Raw genomic sequence first — 26,227 nt, 5'->3', positions numbered from 1 at the left:
TGTGTGTAGGGAGCCACACTTTGGAAATCCAAAGGTGCCCCAGACAGGAAGCATCCTTGGCATCCTCTCTCCATTAATTTAACTTCTGAATACCTTATTTTGTGTGCATTTGCATCCAATTTTGTGACTTTGACACATGGCTTTTATGGGTCATACAATATGATAATCTGCATAGTAGGATCTGCAAATGCAAATTTTGCGCCATGTGAGCTGTTAGTGCTGTTGGTTTCAGTTGTGGAGTTGATCATTGACTCGATAGCCCATGCACCTGAGACAGGTGCCCCTGAAGCTCAGTGCCCCATGCTATTGCACAAGTTGTCTGCCCCTGCTCTGAGGCTTACTAGTTGAGCTCTCTTAAGCTTTGCAACCTTGTTAGAACCTACCATGTGCCAGGTGGCCCAGGGAGGTCAATGTGGGACCTCTCTATGACCATTCCTTTTTCAAAAGAGAAGAAACTGGCAATGGGGTGTTTTGCAGAGCAACCATTCTTGGATTATTATTTATCAAACCATGCAGTGACATCTGCAGAGCTACCTACATGGAGAAATCCGCCAAGTTTACCACCTCAAGTACCCAATCCCTTCTGCTGCATATATTAGTCATATACAAACTGTGTGTGGTCTAGAGCAACCTGTGATCATAATAGTTTATTGTCTATTAGCATCCTGTGCTGTGGGAACAGGTCAGAGCTGAATGTGAGCACAGAAAGTTCCATAGCATGCCAGTGTTGTATTGCAAAATGAAATTTTTCTTATTAATAATAAAGCCTGGGTGAAAGCTGAGCTGCAGATTCCCTCTAGCTCAGATTTTGCTTTTTAGAGCAGCACTGCTTAACGTTTCAATAATATGTGAAGAACATCTCCCTCTAGTGTCTACTGTGTTGCATTTCTCACCCTCAAGTGGAGTGTAATGAATTGGCTATTCAGAACTTGTAAAAAGTTTGTTTTAGCCTTGAAACACTGAGGTTTGGTTTTATTTTAAAGGATGGTTCCTACTACCCAGAGTTGTGAGGTGTGCGAATTCTTCCCATTCTGTTCACCTGTACACCAGACATTCTTAGTTTGCATCATGAACTGGCAGGATGATGGGGAGGAGGAAGAGGATCCTGGTGAGGGGTGTAGCCAGGACTGGGACACACCGGGGGCAAGCTGGGGATGGGGAAGGAAGTACTCCCAGGGTGAGTACTTGATGGAGATCAGTGCACAGGAGCCAGAGCAGCAAGACCCATCATCAGAGTCAGAGGGGCCCCTGTCTCCACGAACACGACAGGCTCTGAGGCATAGGGAGCAGCAAGAGGCTAGAAGGCTGAGGCAGGCAAGGGCCCACAGCCCAGCTCCCTAGCTGGCCAGGTGGAGCTCGCCAGCTCTGGGAGGAAATTCCTCAGCTGGAGTAGGCTTGAAACAGGTGGAGGTCACCTGCCTCATCAAGCCCAGGTGCTGCAATCAGCAGACAAAGTACAAAAGGGAAGGAGAGCTGAGGTGCTCTGTCTGCTCAACTGCCCATGTTGATAGGCCTCGGCTTGGGTGGCCTGGGCCTCTGTGGGACTATGCTTTGGGTTTGACCGTGGACTGTATCCAGACTTGGCTTGACCCGGGACTGCATTTTGTGGACATTGCTGGTGTGACTTGACTCCCAGACCTTGGATTTTGGGCTTGACGTACTGACTTGTCATCAGGTAGGCCAGGGTTTTAGGACAGTTTAAACCCATTTAAATAGGCATACATAATTTGAATCTCAGTTTCTGCCTGATCCTTGTTGAAGCAACAGCTCTCTCTCTCTTCATGCCCAGCATCTCTCGACATTATTTGTTGCCACTTGCTTATCTACTGTTTGTTCATGCCTCTGTGGTGCCACACACTTTACATGGTCTTGGACCCCGATATGAGGAATTTCCACTGTTGACTGAATAATTCCCATTAATCCAAGTTATGTGTGTTTACTCACAGGTCCAACTGATTTCAGTCGGAGCAACTCCAAGCAATTGTTCAGAGGACTGGACTGCACTCATTTGTGTAAAAATGGGAACAACACTTTTGCTTCACTTTAATTATCACATTGCCATGCCAGAGCACAGGAAGGCCAGTGAGCTAATAATTCCATGAACTGAGATATCAGTGGAAGAAAGGAAACTCTGTAGACTGAAATTTGGCCAAGGTGTAATGGGAATCTGTGCAAAAGTCCCAGCAAGACAAATTACAGCTATGATCTGTTTGGAAGAAGCAATGCACAAATGACATGAAGAGGAGGAGGAGTTTGGACTTGATATCCCGCCTTTCACTCCCCTTAAGGAGTCTCAAAGCGACTAACAATCTCCTTTCCCTTCCTTCCCCCACAACAAACACTCTGTGAGGTGAGTGAGACTGAAAGACTTCAGAGAAGTGTGACTAGCCAAGGTCACCCAGCAGCCGCATGTGGAGGAGCGGGGAAGTGAACCCAGTTCACCAAATTACGAGTCCACCGCTCTTAACCACTACACCACACTGGCTCTCCAGCATGAGCCAGCAAAAGGTAAGCACATTAATATCCCATTTAATTCAATAGGAGAAAATGAGGGACAAGCCTTGGGTCAATGAGAGAGAGTCTGCATAGCATGTTATGAGGTCCCATCCCTGAAAGGGGGTGATCAAATGCTCCAAGGCTCAAGCACCCTTCACCTTTCCTCTGTCCCACAAGAGCCCAGATGCTTCCTTGGGGCATGGCAGAGGGAATGTGGTATTGGCACAGGAGGCTAGGGCTATTCCTCAAGCTATTCCTTTCACTCCAGGGATTCTAGAGTGCAGAGGGCAGCGTGCATTGTGTGAGCACCACTGCTCACAACATCCCTTGCTAGGAAAGATCTCTCCAGGAGACCACAGGGAGCCACTGTGAGACGATGATTGTCTATGTATAACAAGGGTCTGACTCAGCATTAGGCAGTGTCTTATGTCCTAATGAAGCATATGCATCTGTCCTTGAAATCAATGGCACATATATGTGGTTAACGTGGGCTGCGTAGCATCCAGCACATATAGGAAAGCAGCATGACTAGTCTTAAACAACATGCAATATACTAGGCAACTTCCTAATGCAGTGCACACCTCTATGGAAATGGAAGGGGGAAAACTGGAATGTTAGAAACACATCATGTTGCAGCATGCCCTTTTGAGGGTGTTTTTTTTTGGGGGGGGGGGGTGGAGGGTGGAAGAGATGGCCTTGCAAATGTATCTTATTTCCTCTTTCCTAACTGGTGTAACCTATGTTAGAATCATTTCCTCCAATTGCAACAGTTCCTTGTAGCATGTGCCGAGCTCCCACTGGCAACAAGGATTTCTCCATTCATTACCATGGATTGCTCCATGTGCCCAAAGTGATGAATGCGTAGGCTTGCCCTTCCTGTGGAAACTCAAGTTGGAACTGTATTTCAGCACCGAAGGCCAGATTCCATAGCCATTTGCTGATCTGTGAATGAGAATTCTGGCAGATGAATGAAAATATGACTGGGACTAGGAGGAACTATAAATGGCATGGCTAAAAGGCTTCTGACTGCCATTAATTCCAATGACTTCTCTTATCTGCGTGAGAATGTTTGGCATTTTAACACTTTAAGTTAAGTGCCTCCAATGTGCATTTAATTTAGATTTAATAACACCATTTTTTTTCCTTATGGAAACTCAGTCAATTATTGAAAGCATTTCTTGAGGTTTAGCAATTATTTAAGAGGTGAATTTACAGTAATGTAATTAGCTCAAATAGCATGTTCATAGAAGTAGCATATTTAAAACAACTTTAAATATTTGTTAGTGAAAAGGAAATATTTTATACCACTCTAATTTGGTAATATTGTCTAATAAAAATTTCAGTAACATTTAACAAGGCAGTTTATTCATATTACCAAGGGCATTCTGTGGTGGGGGGGGGGGAGAGAGAGAGAGAGAGAGAGAGACAAAAACTACAGCAAATGCAATACCTCTAGTGGGAATGTAGCTAATTTAAAAACTGCACAAGCAATAACTTATTTGGATCTTGCTAAAATGAACCAGACAAAATTCACATGTAGTGTTACATAGTTCAGAAAGGCTAATGCATGCTGCAATTGAAACATGTCACTCTGTAGTCATCGTTTACTGCGATAAAATTTAGGGTTCTGATAGCTTGCGGGATTTGTACCAGATTTCCATGTAGGACTAAGGCTGTGTACACACCATATATTTAAATTACACCCCCCCCCCCCGGAACTATAGTTAAGGATGCTAGGAATACTAGCTCTGTGGGGGATAAACTACAGTCCCCATGGTTCTTTTTGAGGAATATGCAATAAAATGTTATGTCGTGGAACATTCCAAGTCCGTATTCCAGTCAGCCATGCCTTATTTCAGGATATTGGATTCTGTTGCTCCTCCTTCTGGTTCCTCCCCCACCCACTCACTGTCAGTATTCTGAGCCAACAGAGCGTGTTCAATATTCATTGGGTTGGGTTTTTCTGCCCTTCAGTTGTTGTTGTTCTTTTTAAAAGGATTTTGTACTTGTGCAAACTTACTCCATGTGACAGCCCTTTAGATAGCTGAAGATGGCTATCATTTCTCCTCTTTGTCTCCTCTTATCCAGGCTAAATATGCCCATCTCCCTCAACCGTTCCCCTTGATAATCTTGGTTGCCCTCCATTGCACATGTTCCGGCTTGTCAGTACCCTTAAATTGTGGTGTCCAGAAGTGGACACAGTAGGTGTGGCCTGACAAAGGCAGAATCGAGCAGTACTACTTCTTCCCTTTATCTGGGCACTATACTTTTGTTGGTACTTCCTTTAAAAAACTTAAACTGTTGAGTAAGGGAGGACAATTGAAAGGAATTTGAGGATCCTGTCACTAAATATATTTTAAAGATTTCTTAAAATAGATCTGGAACAGGATGCTAGTGAGGTAGGCAGCAGGACTTTCTGATGACCAATGGTGGAAAAGTTACTGACAGGTTGACATGGTGGGCTGCAGATGAATTCTTTGTGTTGGTCCTCCCTGTGGAAGTTGATTTTGATTTGTAGTTTATTACGGCTATTAGCCCATAAAATATGTACAAACATAAAAGCACAGAAGCATAAAAAACCAATATATCTAACAACAGAAGGGGAACACCACGATGCAAGGGTGGGTCATAGTGGAAGTTGTCAGACACTTGTGCTTAAATCATGTTTTTCCCCAGGGGTGGTATTGAAAATAGGTTCTTAAATTTCACTCCGTTGAGCTTCTTCCAGTGAAGTAGTGGTTGTAATCAGAAAGGGGCCAGAGTTAGACCTCAGGTAAAATAACTGGGAAATATTTATTTCAATCAAAGCATAGAAATGCTGACGATATACAAACTCAACAATACAGTGGTGCCTCAGGTTAAGTACTTAATTTGTTCCGGAGGTCCGTACTTAACCTGAAACTGTTCTTAACCTGAAGCACCACTTTAGCTAATGGGGCCTCCTGCTGCTGCCGCGCCGCTGCCACACGATTTCTGTTCTCATCTTGAAGCAAAGTTCTTAACCCGAGGTACTATTTCTGGGTTAGCGGAGTCTGTAACCTGAAGCGTATGTAACTCGAGGTACCACTGTAATGAAAATATAAGAATAAAAAAGCATGTATGGATGAGAGTGCAAGTTATAAATGGCAAATGTGATTGGCATGTAAAAACAATTTAACAAAATTGCTACAAATAAAGCATGCATATTAACAAGCTCTAAGCTGCATTGTCCTAAAACTTGCACCATCCAAACTAGTTAGAAGCTTACTAAATTCACTGCCTTATAGTAGTTTAAAGATTAAGGGAGGTGGGGTAGGATTATAGCCACCAGTCCAAGCAGAGATCCAAGGAAATGGTTTGTGTGGACTAAGAGGGACTGTTAAAAAAAATGAATCGGGATCCTGGATAATACAAATGTGAAATAAGTTCGGATAAAAATAGAGGGGAAATGTTTAAAATTGACATAGTGAAGTATGAGAGCATTACAAGGGAATAAAGAAAGTAAAATAAAAATGGGAAATACTGAAAATAAAAACTGCATCTATTGAAGACTGTTCATGAACCAAATATCCATCCCGCACAATGGCTTAGAGAAAACAGCCAAGAGCAGCTTTGAGGAAAAGGAGGAGGGGGAGGAGTCTAAGGCAAGGGAAATCTCTATTAGAGAAAGTTGGAGCTAAGCAAAAATAAACAAAGGAAGAGGAGGACGATTAAGACAGCACTAACGCTGAAGTTCAGTCTGTTTTTGATCCTGCTACACTTCCATGTTTTCCTGTCTTCTGATTCACTCTTCTCTTATCCAGTTGATTCTCTGACTAAAATGATGAATCAGTGGTAGACTCCTGTAAGAACAGGGGTTCTACTTTATGTTTTAATAATTATTGTTAAGGGATCAATACACTCTTGAAACAAGGAGTCTTGTGAACGTTGCTCAAAGTTGCTATGGAGTCTTGGTCTCTTTTTCACCCTGGTACATAGATCTCAGCTTGACCAAAGCCATGCCAAGCATCCTGTTTCTCACATGGGAGCAGTAGGCTCCAGGCAGACTGACGCATTCCTGCTCTTAATGCATACATCCAGGTCTGCTTAAACCACAAGCCAGAGTTTTGATTGACCAAAATTGATATTCATTCCATTCTATTGCTTTATGGGATAATCAACCTCATCATGTGTGCAGATTTGTTGTCGATACTGAGCTGAGTGACAGGGGTCCCCTCTGAGCACCTTGATGATGTCTCAGTTGTAAGTGTCATCATGGAGCACTTGCTCTCAGGCAGTTGGAGCTGACCAGGTGTCATGACCCTTTCCCAGAGACCATGCACTCTGACTGGTTCAGAGGACAATGAGGCTCCATTTCTATCCTTGGGGAAGAGGTACCAGGTCTGTCTTCACAACTCTCTTGAGACAGAGGACAAGTCTTGCCTCTGATTCAGAGGAGTCGTCTCGGACAGTACTGTTGTCTCCCAGCCCTACCAAAGACTGGCGAATAAGGTGGGGGCCCTTTAACAACCCGAAAGCTTCTCTAGGGAGGTGGGGCTAGCTTGCTCAGATAGTGAGGCTCAGTGATTGGAGGCATAGCAGCTCACAAAGCCAACATAGCATAACCTCGGGAACTCTCCAAGGCCTGCAGACACTCTGGTGCCTTAAAGTCCTGCTGAGATACTGCTGGACTTTCCCTAGGAGTTCTGAGCTTTCCAAACAGGAGTGGGGGGGGGCAGTGTCTGAGAATGTCATCTTAAAATAGTATTTATGGTAGGTACCCAGATGGGAGCTGAGGGTGGAGGGAGCTGGAACTGTCCATCCAACTTAGTGTTGTTGACACCAACAGGCAATGACTCTCCAGGGTTTCAGGTGGGACTATCCCCCAGCCCGACCAGAAGATAGCAAGGGTTGAATCTGGGACATTTTGCATGCGAAGCCTGCGGTTTATAATTGAGCTACTGTGAAGCTGTAGATAGAAAAGGGACTGAATACAAGATGGCCAGTATCTTAATGTCTTTATACAACAACAACAAATCCATTTATTGTGAGGACCATGCCTGTGCACAAAAATCAACACTACAGTAGTTAAAAAATATTAAAATTCATTACATACTATGCCAACAAAACCTTCTTCCCACAAGATAGAAAAGGAGGGAAAACAAGCAGCGAGTTAAACAGATGATGAAGGGGTCTTTACATTGTCGTCTATAAATCTTTCCCTGGCTTTCATGGCCTTCATCACAAAGACCGCTACCACATGTGTAATGCGTGGGTTTGCATCAACTAACAAAAATTTTACTCTATCTTCAGGACTGGTTATAGAATTGGGTATAATTTGCAGCAATGCGTCTCTAAAGCCCGAGTAAATGGGGCAATAGAGGAAGTAATGTGTAAGATCCTCTTTAATTTTCATAAGGCAAGGACATAGACAATGTTCTACTGGGGTTTTTGTATATCTACCGGTCAGGTAGGCAGTTGGCAATGTTTGAAACCGTGCCATAGTGAAAGCTCTCCGAAGGATGGGATCGGTGATATCCACCAAGTAGTTGGCACAGATTTTGACTGTTTTTACTCGGGGGAACCAGTAGGAAATCCCAGAGTTTTTTATCTTGGTGGAGTCCAAAAAGGCATCTTTTTCAAAGATCCATTCCCGAACTTTATCAGGGCTCCACAATTTGAGAGTATTAAACTCAGGTAGGTTGTATCTGGATAGAATGTCTAGTAGGCTTTTATGCCAAGTTGTATTATTTTGTAATGATACAAAGGCTTGTTTAGCCAATAAGGTGTTCGGGGCATCTATGAGGTTGGTGAAAAAACGCAGGAATCTTAAGTGGGCCCTGGCAGACACAGAAGGTAATCCTACTTCCACTCTTAGGAGAGCTGCTGGAGTACTCTGAGGGAGGCCTAGAATTCCTCTGAGATAAAAATTTTGGAAGCTTTCAAGCCGTTCTAACAGCTTCTGATTCCAACCCCAGAGTTTTACTCCGTATAACATCTGTGGAATCACTTTTCCAACAAAATTTTTTTAGTGCCAGGGTCACCAGTTGCCCTCCCCTCGAATAAAAGAAACTGAGCAGAGCACCAGTTGTCCTACGTGTTAGAAGGGCTACAGTCTTGAGGTGGGCAAGCCAGCTAGATGTGGCTTGGAAAGTGATACCAAGATATTTAAAAAGGAGACATTGTTCAATTTTGTGTTCATCTAGAGACCACCTAAATGTATGTCGAGCTCTAGTAAACACCACAATTTTTGTTTTATCATAATTTATCTTTAGAGAGTTTTGGGAACAATAAGCTGCGAGCCCCTCCAGCATGCTGAGTAGGCCCCTTCGAGTGAGTGCCATGACCGCCATGTCATCAGCATATAGCAGTATATTCAGGTGTTTGCCTTCCAGGGCAGGAGCTGATGACTTATACTTTGCCATATGTTGGACAATGTCGTTTATATAGAAATTAAAGAGGAACGGTGCTAACAAACAGCCCTGTTTAACCCCTTTCCCCAGTGGCAGAGGGTCAGTATAGTTGCCTGACATCCCAGTTCTGATTTTAACTGTGGTGTCTGAATGTAACTCTCTAAGTATTTTGAGAAGTCGTCTATCAATATCTGTGTCATATAGTTTTGGCCATAATATGTCCCTACAGATTGAGTCAAAGGCGGATGTGAGATCTACAAAAGCCACAAAAAGTTTGCTCTTATGTGTCTTTGTATACTTATCTATCATTGTCTGTAATACCAAGCAGAGGCCTATTGTACTATGGCCCTTTCTAAACCCTGCCTGTTCCGGATTAAGCAAGTTAGAATGGTCAGCCCAGTCAACCAATTTATTTAGCAGGTGGCGAGTATAAAGTTTATACACAATGTCCAGGAGACTTATGGGGCGATAGTTTGAGGGGTCTTGGGGGGTCTCCCTTCTTATACATGGGGGCTACCAGGCTCAGTTTCCAGTTTTCTGGGATTTTGCATGTATCATTTATTGCCGTAAAAAGTTGGGCCAAAAAAACAGCCCACCACTGGGCATTTAGTTTAAGCACCTCAGGAGGAATCATATCTTCACCGGGAGCTTTGCCATTCTTGAGTGTTTTAATTAGCTGTAAACATTCTGATTCGGTAACAGGATCCCAGCCCATTAATAGATCGTTTTTAATAGGAGGAAACTGGCTCGGTTTAGCAAATGTCTTTATACAATCAAAGCTCACTCTGCATCCACCTCTGCTTGCGTCTGCTTCGGTGAACGTCCGTGGCAAACCCGGAAGTACCGGAATGGGTTACTTCCGGGTTCGCTGCTCGCACATGCGCAGAAGCGCTAAATTGTGCTATGTGCAGACGCGGCGCTTTGATGTGCGTCATTTCTGGGTTGCGGTGGGGTCTCTAGAACGGATCCCTGCTGTAACCGAAGTTCCACTGTATAAAAAATATATGTTTCAGTCAAACGTCTATCTACATTGTACATCTTGTGATAGTACAAGTCTATGTGTACAGTCCTGGTCACCCCATATTATAAAGGAGATCCTAGAAATGCAAAAGGTACAGATCTCCAGGAGTTACTACACATGAGGATAGGCCAGGATTCCCCATCTTATAGAGGAGCTCAACATGTGTAGAGAGGAACAGAACCTCTTCTCATGTGTACCCAAAGTGTAGATGGCAGAGGGTGAATCTACCCTCTATGGCATCATGACTACCTTCATGTATTTTGGGGGCACCCCCCCCCCCTTTTGGTGGGCACTGATTGGCTAGGCTTGTACATGTGATTAAACCAGGAATTAAATAAGAAGCAGTAACTTGAAAGGAAAACAATGCAACAGCAGAAATAGCAGTGGATAGGACTGAAAAAACTGTGAATATTCTCAGTTAAAGAACTTTACAGGAGATGGCATCTTCTGCTTCCCACTGCCTCCAATTTTTGTTTCTATTTTTGCCTGGACATCAAATATGGGAACATTCAGCTCACTCCTAATAAAAAAATTTCTTTGAAACATTTTCCTCTTACAATGCAATAAGAATTCTCTGAAGCACTTAACCTGGGCCCTTGGCACCACAAGGTTCTTCACTTGCTGCTTTCATGTGTTTTTCCCCTGAAGCCTCTTTATATTGAATTTGGAGGACAGCTGCCTGTCAGAAGTTTAACACTTTTCAAAAATATGTCCTGCCAATGTGATTTGACATCCTTGAATAGAATCAGGATTGCTTGTTGATACAACAGTATGATGGAATATAAATACAAATTGGAAACATACTTGATCAAAATGGACAAATTCCCCTTGATGAAACACTTTACTATGTTCAGATTTCATTTAATGACTACTCATGTCCTAGAAGGCAACTGTCAAAATGTTCCATATAACTTGTAGTGTGGATACAATGGAGGGTCTTTTAAATTATTTGTGCAATTGCTATCTGTCTCGGTGCATAAATGGAATAAATACCTCTGGAGGGTTTTTTTTTTTGTTTTGTTCAGATCATGGACCATGCTCAAATCAGCAAGCAAGATGGGCTTCTTTCTTGCCAATAGAGCAGAATCTCTTTGGCTTTGGTCAAGGCCTAATTGGACTAAGCATGCCCAAGGAATTTCATGGCCTCTGCATTCGCAAGGGAACTCGTGACATGCAAACTACTGTGAGGCCCTAAATATTGCAGCAAGCTGTATGAGATAACCTGAGGTGGCCTTTTAAAACTTACTTTCTTTTTAAAGCAGCTGATAGTCACTGCAGGTGGCTAGTAAGTGCTGCTACTGCTGCTGCTGCACACGTTTAAAATAAGGCCACAAGTTCCGCAGGGAGCAATAGGAGATTGGCACCCCATATCTCCTGGGTCGCAGCAACACCGTCATTTGGCCCTTGTTCCTGTAGCCTGTCCCTGATGAAACAGTAATGCTGAGCTTTCTTCCCTGTGCTTGGCCTCAGAATGGCAACTATTTGCAACTACAACATTTCAAAAGTGATATCCAACTGGGCGGGGAGAGTGATGGGTCCAAAATGTTGCGCCATTAGTGCAAGGACTTCCTCTTTTGCAATGGGACTTACTGTTCCTCACCTCACCCTGAGCCTCCTCAAATTTGCGCTGGGATTTCTACCCTGAGAAGCAGATGAGTGTGTGCACGCATGTTGACTGCGTTAGAAACAGCCCCCTTGTCTGACCACGATTTCCCTCAATTGAAAAACAACAACTGGAATATTAATTGATTTTGTACTACACATGAATAATGTGGTGCAACCTAGCAGTGGCAAACAGACACTTTTTTTGTCTTCTCCAGGGCCCAAACTTTAATTCCCATTCTCTGAAATGAGAATTCTCTGCGCACACTTATGTGGAAGTAAGGCTCATTGAATTTAACGGGATTCATTTCTAATTGACATATATAGGATAAGAATTGATGCTTTTGAATTATGGTGCTGGAGGAGACTCTTGAGAGTCCCATGGACTGCAAGAAGATCAAACCTATCCATTCTTAAGGAAATAATAATAATAATAATAATAATAATAATAATAATAATAATAAATTTATTATTTATACCCCGCCCATCTGGCTGGGCCTCCCCAGCCACTCTGGGCGGCTTCCATAGAGAAATCAGTCCTGAGTGGTCACTGGAAGGACAGATCCTGAAGCTGAGGCTCCAATACTTTGGCCACCTCATGAGAAGAGAAGACACTCTGGAAAAGACCCTGATGTTGGAAAAGATGGAGGGCAGAAGGAGAAGGGGAAGACAGAGGATGAGATGGTTAAATAGTGTTCTTGAAGCTACCAGCATGAGTTTGACCAAACTCGGGAGGCAGTGGAAGACAGGAGTGCCTGGCGTGCTCTGGTCCATGGGGTCACGAAGAGTCGGACACGACTAAATGACTAAACAACAACAACAAGAATTACACTGTAAATAATCTTTGATCCATGTAATTTTTACCCTGCCACAGTCCCATTCTGTTGGGTGGTTTGCTTCCTGTTTGCTATGGCTTATACAAGCACTTTTCTTTTTGCACTCTTTCTCTTATCTTATAAACTGTAACAAGCTTTCTATGAGCTAACTAAAGACTGTCAGAGGAAATGACAGCCAAATCTGTGTATTATTACTGTCCCTTGTTCATGCGGCCATGAATTTATTATTAGTTATAACATTAATTATGGTCAGGCATGGAGTCTGAGAGGGGAAACCAGAATCCACATCAGGCCACTGAGAGGAGCTCTTGTCCAAATGATGGCAAAACCCCAAAAAAACCAGCTAGATGATTTGCATTTTCCCTTTGACTGAAATGAAGCACATACTAAAAAATTATAGTTCTTTTTTCTGCTATAAAATTGTCAAGGAAAAACAGATCTCCACTATTAAAGAACTTCTCATACTCCTGATATTATATGCATTATTGGGTTGGGAAGAAATGATAGCGTTTGGCTCTGTGCTAAAGTTATCTGAGGCTGTGCTTTTTTTTTATTTTAAAAATCATTGTTGAATATCTTAGGGGTGAGCTATGCTGCTCTCATGCATGGAAAAGGGACTCTTTGGAATATAGGATCATATCAAACATTTCCGAAGAGGCAGCTGCACAGAAACCATGAATTACTTGCTTCATCAGTGTTTACTCCCAAGTGTGGGGAACCACTGGCCCTCCAGGTGTTGCTACAACTCCTGCCATCCCTGGTCATTGGCCATCCATGCCTGCTGAGGCTGATGGGAGTTGTAGTTATATAACATAGGGAGGGTCAAAGGTTACCCACATCTGATTTAAACAGATGATAGACAGCCATTAACTGGCCATGCTGTACAGTGGTACCTTGGGTTACATACGCTTCAGGTTACAGACTCTGCTAACCCAGAAATAGTGCTTCAGGTTAAGAACTTTGCTTCAGGATGAGAACAGAAATTTTGCTCCGGCAGCGCGGCGGCAGCAGGAGGCCCCATTAGCTAAAGTGGTGCTTCAGGTTAAGAACAGTTTCAGGTTAAGTACGGACCTCCAGAACGAATTAAGTACTTAACCTGAGGTACCACTGTAGTTGAATCCTGCATGGTAGATTCTGCACTGAGCGCAGGGAGTTGGATCATTTGACCTCCAAGATCCCCCTCAATTCTATAATTTTATGTTTCTTCTTCCTATGCCAAGATTCTTGGTGATGCCTAAAAGAATCCAGGTATATATTTTCAATGGGATGGGACATATTGAGGGAGACGCACATATTGGGATGTGTGTCTCCCCCAAAATACATGGCCCAGAGAGGAAGCAGGAATCAATGCAAATATGGTTTCTATTAAGTCCCTACTACCAGTAGCATCTTTTTCTTCTTCCACATTTCCTGCCCTTTTGTTGTTCTTTGGTTGATTAATATTGAGCCCAAAGAAGAGTTCTGTGAACCCCAAGAGCTTCATCCTTTTTGCTTGGTGTTTATAAAAGCACTGCTATGGCTACGCTCTGCCTTCATGGTTGGAGAACGTAATGCTTCTGAATACCAGAATGCTGGAAACTGCAGGAGGGAAGACTGCTCTTGCACTCAGAACTTGCTTGTGAGAAAGTGGGACATTGTGGATCAAATCAGAAACCGGGATGGCTGCTCTAAATCAGGAACGTCCTTGGAAAAGTGGGACACTTGGAGGGTCTGTAAGCTTGATCCAGTAGAATCTTATGTTCTTATGTTACACTACTGCTCCTGCTTGGATGTTCTTCTAATGTACTCCTGTAGTTGCCTGCCTTTATGTCAGAGCACACCAGTTGTAGCTCCAGAAAGAAAACACTAGAACTGGAGGAAGATGATATTCTACCACTTTGTGATACTTAATGGCACAGGTACTTCAGCCACTAGGTAATACCACACAATTTGGCTTCTATGAATTCCAGGCCTAATTCATAATCTAAAATTAATCTTCAGCATTGTCACATATTTATTTCTACTACTTTCTGCCCTGCATGGGATCAAAAAGTTCCAATAAGTTTAACAATCAATTCTTTTTATGGGTGACATCCAGCTAAGTCATACTTAGAGTAGGTCCATTGAAATCAATGGGCTTAACTCCACTGGTTTAAATGAATCCACTCTTGAGTATGTCTATATTACACACACATATTTTCCAAGAAAGAGTAACCATTGCTTCTTTGTCCCAGTCGGCCTTAGTACAACGTATGGTCTTTCCTAATGGATAAAATTTACCCTGGCGAGTTTATAAACAACCACCAGTATCCCCATCTTAAAACACTTTTTTTTTTTTTTTTTTTTTTGCAGATGGGTCTCCTACCATGATTTCATGAGCTTTTGCTATAACTTTGGGAATGAAATGGTTTTATCTTTTTATTCATTTCCTGCTTCTTCTAGCTTATTTTTATATTCATTGCAGAAATTTTTTAAAAGGAAAGCCCCCCCTCAAAATAATAAAGCAATGTGATGTTTGAAATTGCTCAAAACTTACAGTGTGATACCAACCTCATGTCTACTCAAATCTAAGTCATGTTGAATTCAGTGGTCTTTACCTCCTAGTTAAGTGGGGTTAGGATTGCAACCTTAGCCTGCATTCTCACCTGCCTTTATTCTGCAAGCCACATTTTGACAATAGATTTGTATGTCCCATGTAGTAAGTCACTAGTGCATTGATCTATATTAAGATCTCTAATAGATGGCATGAGACTCTGCATGCTTTTAATTTTCCTTTTAGAATCTTAATATTTGATCTTTGAGAGCTATCTTGGCTACTGGGTATCACTATTCTTGAATCCTGCTGTTGACACAGCATACACAGTTAAATGCAACAGAATAAAAAGTCAGCATAGACTTTTCTGCATTTCTGTGCTTCTACCATGGGGTGCCACTGTAACCACAGACTCTCCCTGTTAAAGAAAAAGAAAAAAAACTACACATGGTTATCTCTTTCAGATGACTGGATTTTTCAAGTGACATGGGATCATTATCTAACATTTTTAAAGAATATATATTGTTTTCTTAATATTATTTGGGTTGACAGAAGATTACCCTGTGCTATGGAGGCAGGATATAAAAAATAAATTCTATTAAAAGGAAAAATAAAGATTTGGCTTTATTTTTATTCTCTCTCAGTGAGTGATTAGGGATGGAACAACAAGTCCAGAATACATAAGAATGGACCTCCCAATTGCAAACATTTATTAAGCTCTTAAAAAAATTGTACAATGAGAAGCCTTCCTGAGGTGGAGGGGGGTGGAGGGGTCTCAGCTTATATATATTTGTACAAGTGGAATGCTATTTTCAGCTTATTTATCTTTTACATGTTCTCCTGCTGCTGCCCTCATATTTCATTGATTCAAAGGGAGTCATGCAAAACACTGGTGCTGGTATACTTCCATGAAGTGCAATCTTGCACACTGGCTTAACGTGTGTGCTTACTGCCAAAAAGTTGTATTAAGGTCTACTCAATTTACTTCCAGGGAAGGACATATAAGCACATGTGACAATCCTTCAGTGCATCCAGTGATGTAATTGGGAGTGCAATCAGGTATCAAATCTCCCCTGTGTGAACTTCCAGTCTCCCTCTTTCTGCACTCCATTCTTTCTCTTTCTGCCATTCCCTTCCCCCATTCTTCTTTCCTTGCCACCTTCATTAAATATGATCAATGGCTGCCTGGGTATCTAGGGCCACAGGGTGCCCACCCCGACTTTAGATCCACAAAGGAGATTTTATTTACACATCAGAGGGACATACCCAGAATCACTTAACATGCAAGGCATGACACCTCTTCTGTCAAAGAGCGAGTTTTTTATTTACACATCAGAGGGACATACCCAGAATCACTTAACACGCAAGGCATGACACCTCTTCTGTCAAAGAGCGAGTTAAGTTGGAGTTAACTCTTTCTTAGCAAAAAACACAATCTTCATGGACTTGACTGAGCGTCAGGCCAAATGAGCAGCACCACTCATCCCTGGTAGGTCTAACCCCATGGATCAACTGCTGAGACTGAAAGACCCCGCCTTCTCACAGCCATCTAAGCCCCCTCCTTTCCACAGCTTTCCCCAAGCAATCGGAGACTGCGTCTGTGTGCGGCCTGCCACTGCTCTACCTTTTTGAGCTCTCTTCTGGTTCTCGGAGGCAAGGTGGGAGAGGGGAGCTTGTCAGAGCAAGAGGAGGAGATGCCCATGACTCTCCACAAGCCTGACTCATCTCTGCCTCTTGGCCTCCCTCCTTTCACCTGCTTCAGCTTCAGCTTCTGTCTCTGGTTCTTGACTTCTCTGTGCCACCGACTCTCACAGCTCACTAAGCCTGGTTACCATTTCCTTGTCTTCTCCTCCCTCTGCCCACTCATCGTTCCTCCACCACCACCCGTCAGGCTCTGAGCCTTCTTCCCTTGGTGGTTCCCCAGCTGTTTCCTCCTCCCATTCCTCTGCGTCTAACTAGTCCACAATGTCCTTGTTCACTGATCCTTCCAAACAGCCTTGCTGGATCATCCAGGTGTTCATCTAGGTCAGCATTCTATGCAAAAACAAACAAACCCCCAAACCACCTCCCAGTAGCATTAAGCAGTCCACCAGTAACTGCTAACCCCTGCTTTGTAGCGTTTGCAAACAGCAATCGTTTCAACCCCTCTCTTTTTAATCTATATTTCAGCTGCACTTAGTGGGAACTGTGACAAATGCCTCTACATAATCTACTTGTCCCGTTCATTATTTATGGTTATCTTCTATAGACAACTGGCTGTCTCCTGACTCTTGTGCTAAACCTATTGTTGAAGAGCTAACAGATGGGGAAAGAGGCACTCCCTAGCTAATTACAGAGGTTAGAGAGGAATCTGCAGTTGCCAAAAATAAATGGGAGGACAGCAGTTTGATAACATGAAAAATGTTTTCTTCCCAGCTTTCCACTAATCTGATGGAAGCGTCAAGTGGAAGAAGGTTTTGTTCTCCCTTCCGTTAAATGATGACATTGGCCCAACTGGCTTACAGCAAAAAATAAAAATAAAAATGGAGCATTCAGGACCCAAAAGGAGATTATTTTGTCCTCCATCTCACAGCCTCCCACATATGCAGGTGCCTAATTGTATGGAGTTTACCATTATGATTGAAGCCACCACGTGTTCAAAGCGATAACACAGTCCTCAGTCCTGAAACCACTCTTTCTGATAGTCCTCACTTGAGAACGGCAGTGAACACAGCTCTGAAGACACATGTGAACTAACTTTTTAAAGACCAAGCGCTTTCTCTCATTCTGCTACCGCAAAACCCTATTACTTCCATCTCAACCAGACAAATGTAATCTGTGCACTGTAGCATGGTCATCGGGAGAGGTTTTTTTTCTCTGCAGGAGGGGGCAAAACCAACCAACTAATCTGTAACCAAATACACACCTATCATTTCTGATAGATCTGGTGACTGATGTAGTGGTGAAGCATAGAAAGACCTGGCTTCTGAGAAACTCCCATTGTTTCTCTACTCCTCCTACAGATGGACCTTGCATCCAGATGCTTTCTCACTCCCTGCTGCCTGAATCCAATTCTTTCCCTAGATCGCTTGACCCTCTCCAGTCCTCAAACAATTGCACTAGGGTTATGATTAACTTCCTCCATCCCCACTGCTTTTTCTTTTTTAAACAAACATGTCAGGATAGTATCACTGGACTACAGGGTTGCTATTCATTCCCCCCCCTCGGTGGATACATCAGTACTGGATCACAGCGGCACCTCCTACAAAATGGACCTAAATAATGATGGACTGTATCTGTGTTGAGATCAGTGAAGTATTTTTAATAGCTTTTTTGTCTAGAATAAGACCTGGACTGCCCAGTCACACTAAAACTCTGGACACCAGGATTGTTTTCTATGGGGCACCAATCACTTCTCCACCAGGAAAAACCAGGGGGAAAGGCTTTAAAACAAAGCAAGAATCTGGGTGCTTCAATATTCTTCTCTTTGATTGGCTAGCTCTGCTTTCCTAAATGTCAGTTATTGACTAAAAACACTGATAGGCTGGCTTTCAGGGAAGTGTCCACAGGATTTTGCTGTTAATAGTTCTTAACCATGGCTGCATCAGGGTCTAATGTTTGCAGTTGCCCAGATGACAATCCCATGAGTACTTAATTGGAAATAAGTCACACTGAACTCAGTGAGGCTAACTGTTGATTGATTGCATTTGTATCTCATCTTTCTCCTCCAAAAACTTTATTTATACCCCACCTTTTTCTCCAAGAAGCTCAAGGTTGCATGTACATGATTCTCCTGCTTCTCATTTAGTCTCCACAACAACCTTGTGCTATAGGTTAGACTGAGAAGATGAGACTGGCCCAAGACCATTCAGTGAGCTTCATGGCCGAGGGGGGATTTGAACCCTGGTCTCTCAGGCCCTAATCCAGGCATAGGCAAACTTGGCCCTCCAGATGTTTTGGGACTACAATTCCCATCATCCCTGACCACTGGTCCTGTTAGCTAGGAAACATGGGAGTTGTCCCAAAACATCTGGAGGGCCAAGTTTGCCTATGCCCGCCCTAATCTGACACACTAACCACTACAACACACTGACTCTCATAGGATGGAGTCCCATGATTCTGTAGATTTGTGTTGTTTCCCTAAAAGTTAACTGTGACCTTTGAAAGACCTAACTCACTTTCTAATTGCATACTTTCGAAGCTTATTTTCCACTGCTCTGTGTGTACAATCCAATACAGTTGTTAATTGCTTCTAACAAACTCCTACAATTTATTAGGGAGAATTGCTCTGCTGGATAAGTTTTCCTTTCAACAATCACTATCCTAGTTCCATTTTTAAGAACATTTCCTTTCATTTTCTTTATTAACACCCATAGGCTCCCATGGACTGCTAATTAAGTTTCCATATGATATTTCTTCACCGGGCAAGGATTTGTTAGTAGCTCAGTATGAATCCAGAAGCATATCCAGAAAGCACTTCTTTGTGCCTTTCAAGTTATGCAGGGACTCTGGACCCAGCCGTGTTACCAGATGTTTTTTTTTCATCGCCTGATAATGGTGCAATAGTTTGCCACTGCTAAGCTATCAGGCATCATTTTAGTATTATTATTATTACAACAAAGGCTACCTTCGAGGCAGTATCAACCTATGTGTTAATGAAGATAGATTTTTTATTTTTTTTTACATTGCCGTAAATGTCACAAACTTGGTGAATGTTGACATTTATTGGTAGCGCTTCATGTTTGTGACTTACGGGAAATGGCAGAAATGGTTGACATTTAGCAGTGCATCTCATGATTCTTCAGCATCCACATTCACACGATATATTTAAAGCACAATTATACCACTTTAAGAGTCCTGGCTTCCCCCCAAAGACTCCTGGAGGCTGGAGTTTATTAAAGATGCTGAGAATTGACAGGAGACCCCTGTTCCCCTCACAGAACTGAAATGCCCAGACTGGTTGAGCAGTCAATCCATTTTCTCAGTGAACTCTGGGAATGTAGCTCTGTGGGGAGAACACAGGTCTCCTGACAACTCTCAGCACTTTAATAAACTGCAGCTCTCAGGATACTTTGGAGGAAGCTGCAGCTGTTAATGTGCTATTATAATGCTTTCAATGAACAGCGTGGATGTGGCAAAGATCTCAGGGTCCCTCAGTATATTCCCCAAGGCTGGATTAAGGTGGTGGTGGGGACTTTGGTGCAGCTTATCAAAAGGGGCTTGTGTGGAATTTAAAATAGCCATTATGGAATCAATATTCATTTTATTATATGTATTTGTATACTGCAGCAAATGTATACACTTTGATCTAATTCCAACGTAAAGGCATCCATTTTTCTCATGGTCTACATTGTCACTGGAGCAAGAAATGACTGCAGTTTCAGACCCGCTTTTGAAACATGTTAGTTCTTTTTTAAATTTGTATTTTTCAGTTTTAAATTTTACAGCATACAAACATCCAATACAGGTATTCCATTAGACTCCCCCACCCTTTTGTGGTTCCCTCAGTTATAATTTTCATAATTCATCTCCCTTGTTCCAATTATTATTTACTCCCTCGGTCTTTCTTAGTTAATACTTTTAACTATGAGTTTTAAGATAATCCTGCTAATTAATTGTTTACAACAAATTTTCAAATCGTTTACATAATTCCTCCATTCTTTATTAAAGATTGTTTCTTCTTGGTTTCTGATTTTGCCATGGTAAGTTTTGCCGTTTCAGCATAGTTCATTCATTTTATCTGCCACTCTTCCTTGGCTGGAGCTGAATCTTCCTTCAAATTCAGGGCCAGCAACATCCAGGCGGCTGTGGTTGCATGCATAAATATTTTTTTCGGGTCCTTACATATCTCCGCACCTAATATTACTAAAACAAAAGCAAAGCCATGTTCAGAAAGTGTCACCACTTTCATGAAGATTAAATAATTTGAATTCCACTTCTGAACAGGGGGAGTGTGTCAGCTCAAAGTTTGCTTCAGATCTCACCCGTGATATAACCCAGGCGTCAAGTATTGGCTGAATAAGCTAATATTTTGATAGTTTGCTTGTTTTTGATTTTTGATTCAAAAGCATTTCTCTACCAGCTATGCACACCCTAAACTTGCAGCATATTGGATATGATGAATAAAAGCCCATCGCCTCCAATATGAAAGAAATGTTTCCAAATATACCGCTCAATTTCCCACTGAGACCAATTATCTTAAATATTTAAATCTCTCTGTGATTTTTTTAAAAAAAAGTTGTAAGATTTAATTTATTGGATGGGACTGCTATTCATTCTCTAAGGATTTAATTATAGGTTGAGCTTTCTGTAGAGGGCAGAGGGTGTGCCACATGCATTCATCTATATGAACTTGATTAGATAATGTTTGTGAAACACAGTTTCACATTGCTGTGTTTGAAAATTACTTTGCTGCTGCCCATGTGGCAGAATTAACACAGGGTGATAAGACCTGTTCACATCAACAGAACCCTAATAATACTATGAGGAAATTGAAATGACAGTTTCTGATAGGATTGAGAATTTTCTTCAAATGCAGCTCCTTTATACTTACCCTTTTTATTATTTTACAAAGAAATAAGATAGGATCTTGCTAAGCCTATTTAGTCAGGAACATAGGAAAATGCTGGTTCACAGACTGTCAATATTGTCTACTCCAAGGATGGGAAACTTCTGACCTTTTGGATGCTGTTGGAGTACAACTCCCATCATTCCTGGGCCTTGGCCATGCTGGTGGGAGGAGTACATGGGATCTGGAGTCAATGAGCTCTGGAGGTCGACAAGTTCCCCACCTGTGACCACTTTCGACTGCTAGTGGGTCTCCCAGCTCTCAGGCAGAGAGGTTTTTCACATCAACTGCTCTTTTTGATTGGATGTACCAGGGATTAGATGTGGGACCCTGTGCATGTAAAACATGTCCTGCCACTCAGCGGTGACCCCTCTCCAACCATTAAGTCCCATGGGACTTGCTCCTTAGTTTAAAATGTTTAGGGTTGCAACCAGAATTGGCATTTTGGTAGTGGCGCCTGTTACGTACTGAAGTTCTCACCCTGGGCCAGCAGGGGAATACTGTAGATAGTTTCCACTCAGGTCCACATATGCAAATAAGGAATTGAAAGTGACATTCAGTGATTGGATAGCTGCAGAAAGTTGTTACTGTTGCTTTTGTAGTTGAGCTCTATATAAGCAGGTTGGCTGAACCCTTCAGCCCTGTTCTGTTCTGGCCTGTGAATAAACAAGAGTGGTTTGAAGAATCGCTGTGTCATCTGTTACGTTCACCCACAACTTAACAGTGCCCTTCTTGTGGAATGCCTTCCCATCAGATGTCAAGGAAATACACAGCTATCCTACTTTTAAAAGAGGCAGCCCTGTTTAGTGAAGTTTTTAATGTTTAGTGAAGTTTTTAGTGTTTAATTCTGTATTGTGTTTTTAATATTCGATTGGGCGCTGCCCAGAGTGGCTGCGGAAACCCAGCCAGATGTGCGGGGTATAAATAATATATTAATAATAATGATGATATTTCATTCTTTGTAATGAATGGCTAAAGCCACTGCCCAGGCTCTGATGCCTTCTGCAAATAAATGCTAAACGGAAGTGAAATAGTTAGCATTTGACAATCTGACATCAGCTTTCCGGATCTGAAAGCACAGCGTGTATCCAACTGAATTAAATCTGGGAGCATACATAGGCTGAAAAGATGGAAATAAGTCATAAGGGGTCTAAAATGTGCAGTGGACAACTATTTCCAGTGTTCTAATTTTGCTTTGCTTTCAGTCTGTGTTAAAAACCATCTACTTGGATAGAGCGAAGAGCTGTAATTATGAGAGACAAGCGTCAAAACAATATCTTAGACTTTCTGTAGGGACATCACAAACAATAACCTCAGTTTATCGTGAAGTAGCTTGACTCAGCACAAAAAAACGAGTTCTCTAATCTTAGATGGGGGGAGGGGAACTGATCAATAAGAATCAGAGGGGGCTGTGGCTTAATGGTAGAGCACATACTTTGCATGGAAACGGTCCCAAATGTAATTCCCAAGATATCCAGATAGGTCTGGGAGAGGTCTCATCTAAATCCCAGAGAGCTGCTGCCAGCCAGTGTAAACCAGGCTGGAAGGAAGAGGGCTGAATGCGGCCCTCCAAGGCTCTCTTTCATGCCACCAGGACTCTTTTCAGTCCACACACCTTGCTGCCCCTGCTTCACACACTCCTTGAATGGTTTTGTTTCTGGCCTAGCTGGAATATGTCTTGGACTCTGAGAATGTTATCTTGCTTCCTTAGATGGATGATAGTGCACTCTCTCTCTCTCTCTCTCTCTCTCTCTCTCTCTCTCTGTGTGTGTGTGTGTGTGTGTGTGTGTGTGTGTGTGTGTAGAACAGGAGTCAGGAAACCTTTTCAGCAGGGGGCTGGTCCACTGTCCCTCAGACCTTGTGGGGGGCCAGACTATATTTCGGGGGGGGGGGGAATGAACAAATTCCTATGCCCCACAAATAACCCAGAGATGCATTTTAAATAAAAGGACACATTCTACTCATGTAAAAACACGCTGATTCCCGGACCGTCCGCAGGCCATATTTAGAAGGCGATTGGGCCAGATCTGGCCCTCGGGCCTTAGTTTGCCTACCTATGGTGTAGAAACTAGCCTATGAAGATGAAACTCGACATTTTTCTTTATTAGAAGGTAAAATTCACATTTCATTGTTCCATCCACATTTGCCTCTGGCTCTGCCCACCACTAACAAGTCCCCCGATCTGCCACTGCCACCATGGGTGTCTCTCTTTATTGTTTTTCCATTTAATTGCTGTTATTTTCTATGATGTTTTAAACTTTATTATTTATTATATTGTGTACATCAATTTGAGACATATATGTGAAAGTTGGTAACAGCAGCAGCAACAGCATGGTATGTTGAAGAACAGCCTACAGACCAGACTTACAGGTTATAGTTTCTCTGCGGAAGTTGATTTTAACTTCCAACAGAATAGGAACAGGTAGAAATATCGGGCAGGGGTGCGGGAAGAGAGGAGAAATCTAATTATCCCAGATGATTGGTACCTAACAAAAACTGTCAGGAAACTGTGCAGAGAATTTTTAGCCCAAGGCTAAAAGTCAAACTAGTTGCTAACTATATCCACTGAGAAAAAAGTAGTTCCCAAGTGGAATAAAAAATAATTTGGAGCATATTTTTCTTGTTGATCTGATGGTGTGCTGTACAATGAAGAACTGATATAGGAAACATTTTACTGGGGTGGCTAAAGCTACAGTCTTTCATAGTAAAGATCCTTTTGAAACAATGAGTTAAGACAAAGATGGGGAAAAATATGTATAGGAAACCACATACATAAATGCCAAAAAATGGATGGCATTGTAAAAATAATTGCCCCACTTTCCTTGAACTGATCTTTTGCAAAAGGAGAGGGTTCCTTTTCCTTATATCCTCTTCCAACCTGCCATCTCAAACATGGGCAGTCACTTTCTTGTCTTGCTGGCACTTTCAGCAATATCCCATGATTTCCATTTCTTTTTATAGTAGCGCATTATTCCTGTGATGCTGATCCTCATCAAACATGACCTTTCTGAAGGTTTGCATTGCTCTGCTATAAATTAAATGTGAGGAACTTGGTTTGAGATTAGCAGTGGTGTCAATCAGAAATCTCTTCTATCACATCTGCTCCATTGCAGCCACAGATTGGACATTTAAGGAGCTCAGCAGATGGTGAAAAACCTCTCAAGTCAACTGACTTGCAAAGAACTTCCATTTGCAGCACTCTTAATGACCCTTTTCCCTTTTTCAGTAGGAGAAATTAGCTAAATTAAAAGACCAACAAACCCCATCTGTTCTCCAGGATACATGTCATTGGCTTACAAGTCCCAAAAATGGAATCATGTTTGTGAGCACATAAATTTTAACAGAGATAATGCTCCTGAGATCAAATTTAATCAATATCGTAAAGTGAGAAAGAAAATTAAAATGAATACAAATCTCTCTTTATGCCCATTTGGCTCCATTTTATTTACTTTCAGAGGTTTTTTTTTTAAAAAAAATTAATTAATTTTCTATCCCACCCAGAGTGACAAACAAGAAAGTTGTAAAATGAGACAATAAAAAACCAAATGCAAAACATTGAAAAAATATTGAAATGTTTACACTGGAAGATCTATATGCTGCCTTTCAAATAATTTTCAAGGCAGCTTACATTATTTTCAAATGATTCTCAAGACGACCTCATGTTTTTAGTAATAAGAATTTTTAAAAGCTCACATACCATGCGAACACAACTCAGCAGCCCTTAGTCTTCCCACTGATGGGTAAGTAGCGATGGATGATTTTGATTTAGGTTTCTCTCAATTTCACTTCTCCTCTCCCTGCCCCGCTCCCTAACTTCCATTGCTTGGCATTTCTGCAGATCAGCATTTTAGGGTGAAATTCTCCCAATAAAACTGATATGCTGTTTGACCAATTAAAAGCAATTTCTCATGATACAATTCATCCCCCCATATGCATTTTAAAGGCACACTTTCCACTAATATATGAATTTTTGTATACAATGGAGCTAGGAGGCTTAGTTTGCGGTTCGGAATCAAGTAGAATTGTACCTCAGGTTAAGAACTGAATTTGTTCTGGAGGTCTGTTCTTAACCTGAAACTGTTCTTAACCTGAAACACCACTTTAGCCAATGGGGGCCTCCTGCTGCTGTGCGATTTCTGTTCTCATCCTGAAGCAAAGTTCTTAACCCGAGGTGCTATTTCTGGGTTAGCGGAGTCTGTAACCTGAAGTGTCTGTAACCCGAGGTACCGCTGTATCCGCTTCCAGAGTTAATGCTAAATACAATACTTCTGGCAAATCAGCCACCACAACTGCTCAAGGGCTGTGAAAATTTCTGTCCTGGGCTTTTTAGACTCGTCTTTCCATGTACTATCTGAAACCATTCACTAAGGCAGGGATGGCGGATCTGTGTCTCTGGATATTATTGGCTTACCATGCTGTTTGCCCTGCTGGCTGGGACTGATGAGAGTTGGAGTCTAACAAGCTGTGGATAGCCACAGGCTCCTCATCCTTGCCAGACTCGGGAGTCTGCCTGCCTCCTCCCACTCAGCCGCCCTACAGCTGGGGGGGGAGAGGCAGTGGGCGGACCGTTTGGGCAACAAGGAGAGACGTGTGGCTTGGACGTGCTGCAGGTCCGGCGGTGAGTGCCTCAGGGCATTTTGTCACCCCCCTCAGTGGTGACACCCGGGGCGGCCCTCACCCACCGCACCCCCCTTCCTCTGCCCCTGCCCCTTGCACAAAGGAAACAGTTAAGGAAGCATATTTCCCTTTGTGGCTGTTGAACTTGGTTGAACTGAATGGGGCAGTTTGGTTTAGTGAGGTGACATTCAAGGGCAGAGAGGAAGGCATGTGGGAAAGGGTTTA

General features: G+C 42.4%; 1 long non-coding RNA gene across 1 annotated transcript in view; it reads left to right on the top strand.

The window, feature by feature from the left end:
• Nucleotides 1-2,415: 2,415 nt before the first annotated feature.
• The window catches only part of LOC307220820, a 142,217-nt gene continuing 118,405 nt past the window's right edge, over nucleotides 2,416-26,227 (top strand). The window contains exon 1 of the long non-coding RNA XR_013841120.1: nucleotides 2,416-2,508. This is a non-coding gene — a long non-coding RNA (uncharacterized lncRNA). The remainder of the gene's footprint in view (nucleotides 2,509-26,227) is intronic.

The sequence above is a fragment of the Podarcis cretensis genome (genome assembly GCF_951804945.1).
Source record: "Podarcis cretensis genome assembly, chromosome: 1".
NCBI lineage: Eukaryota > Metazoa > Chordata > Lepidosauria > Squamata > Lacertidae > Podarcis > Podarcis cretensis.
Note: the sequence above shows the minus strand (reverse complement) of the source record. Positions and strands in the feature narration are given on the sequence as shown.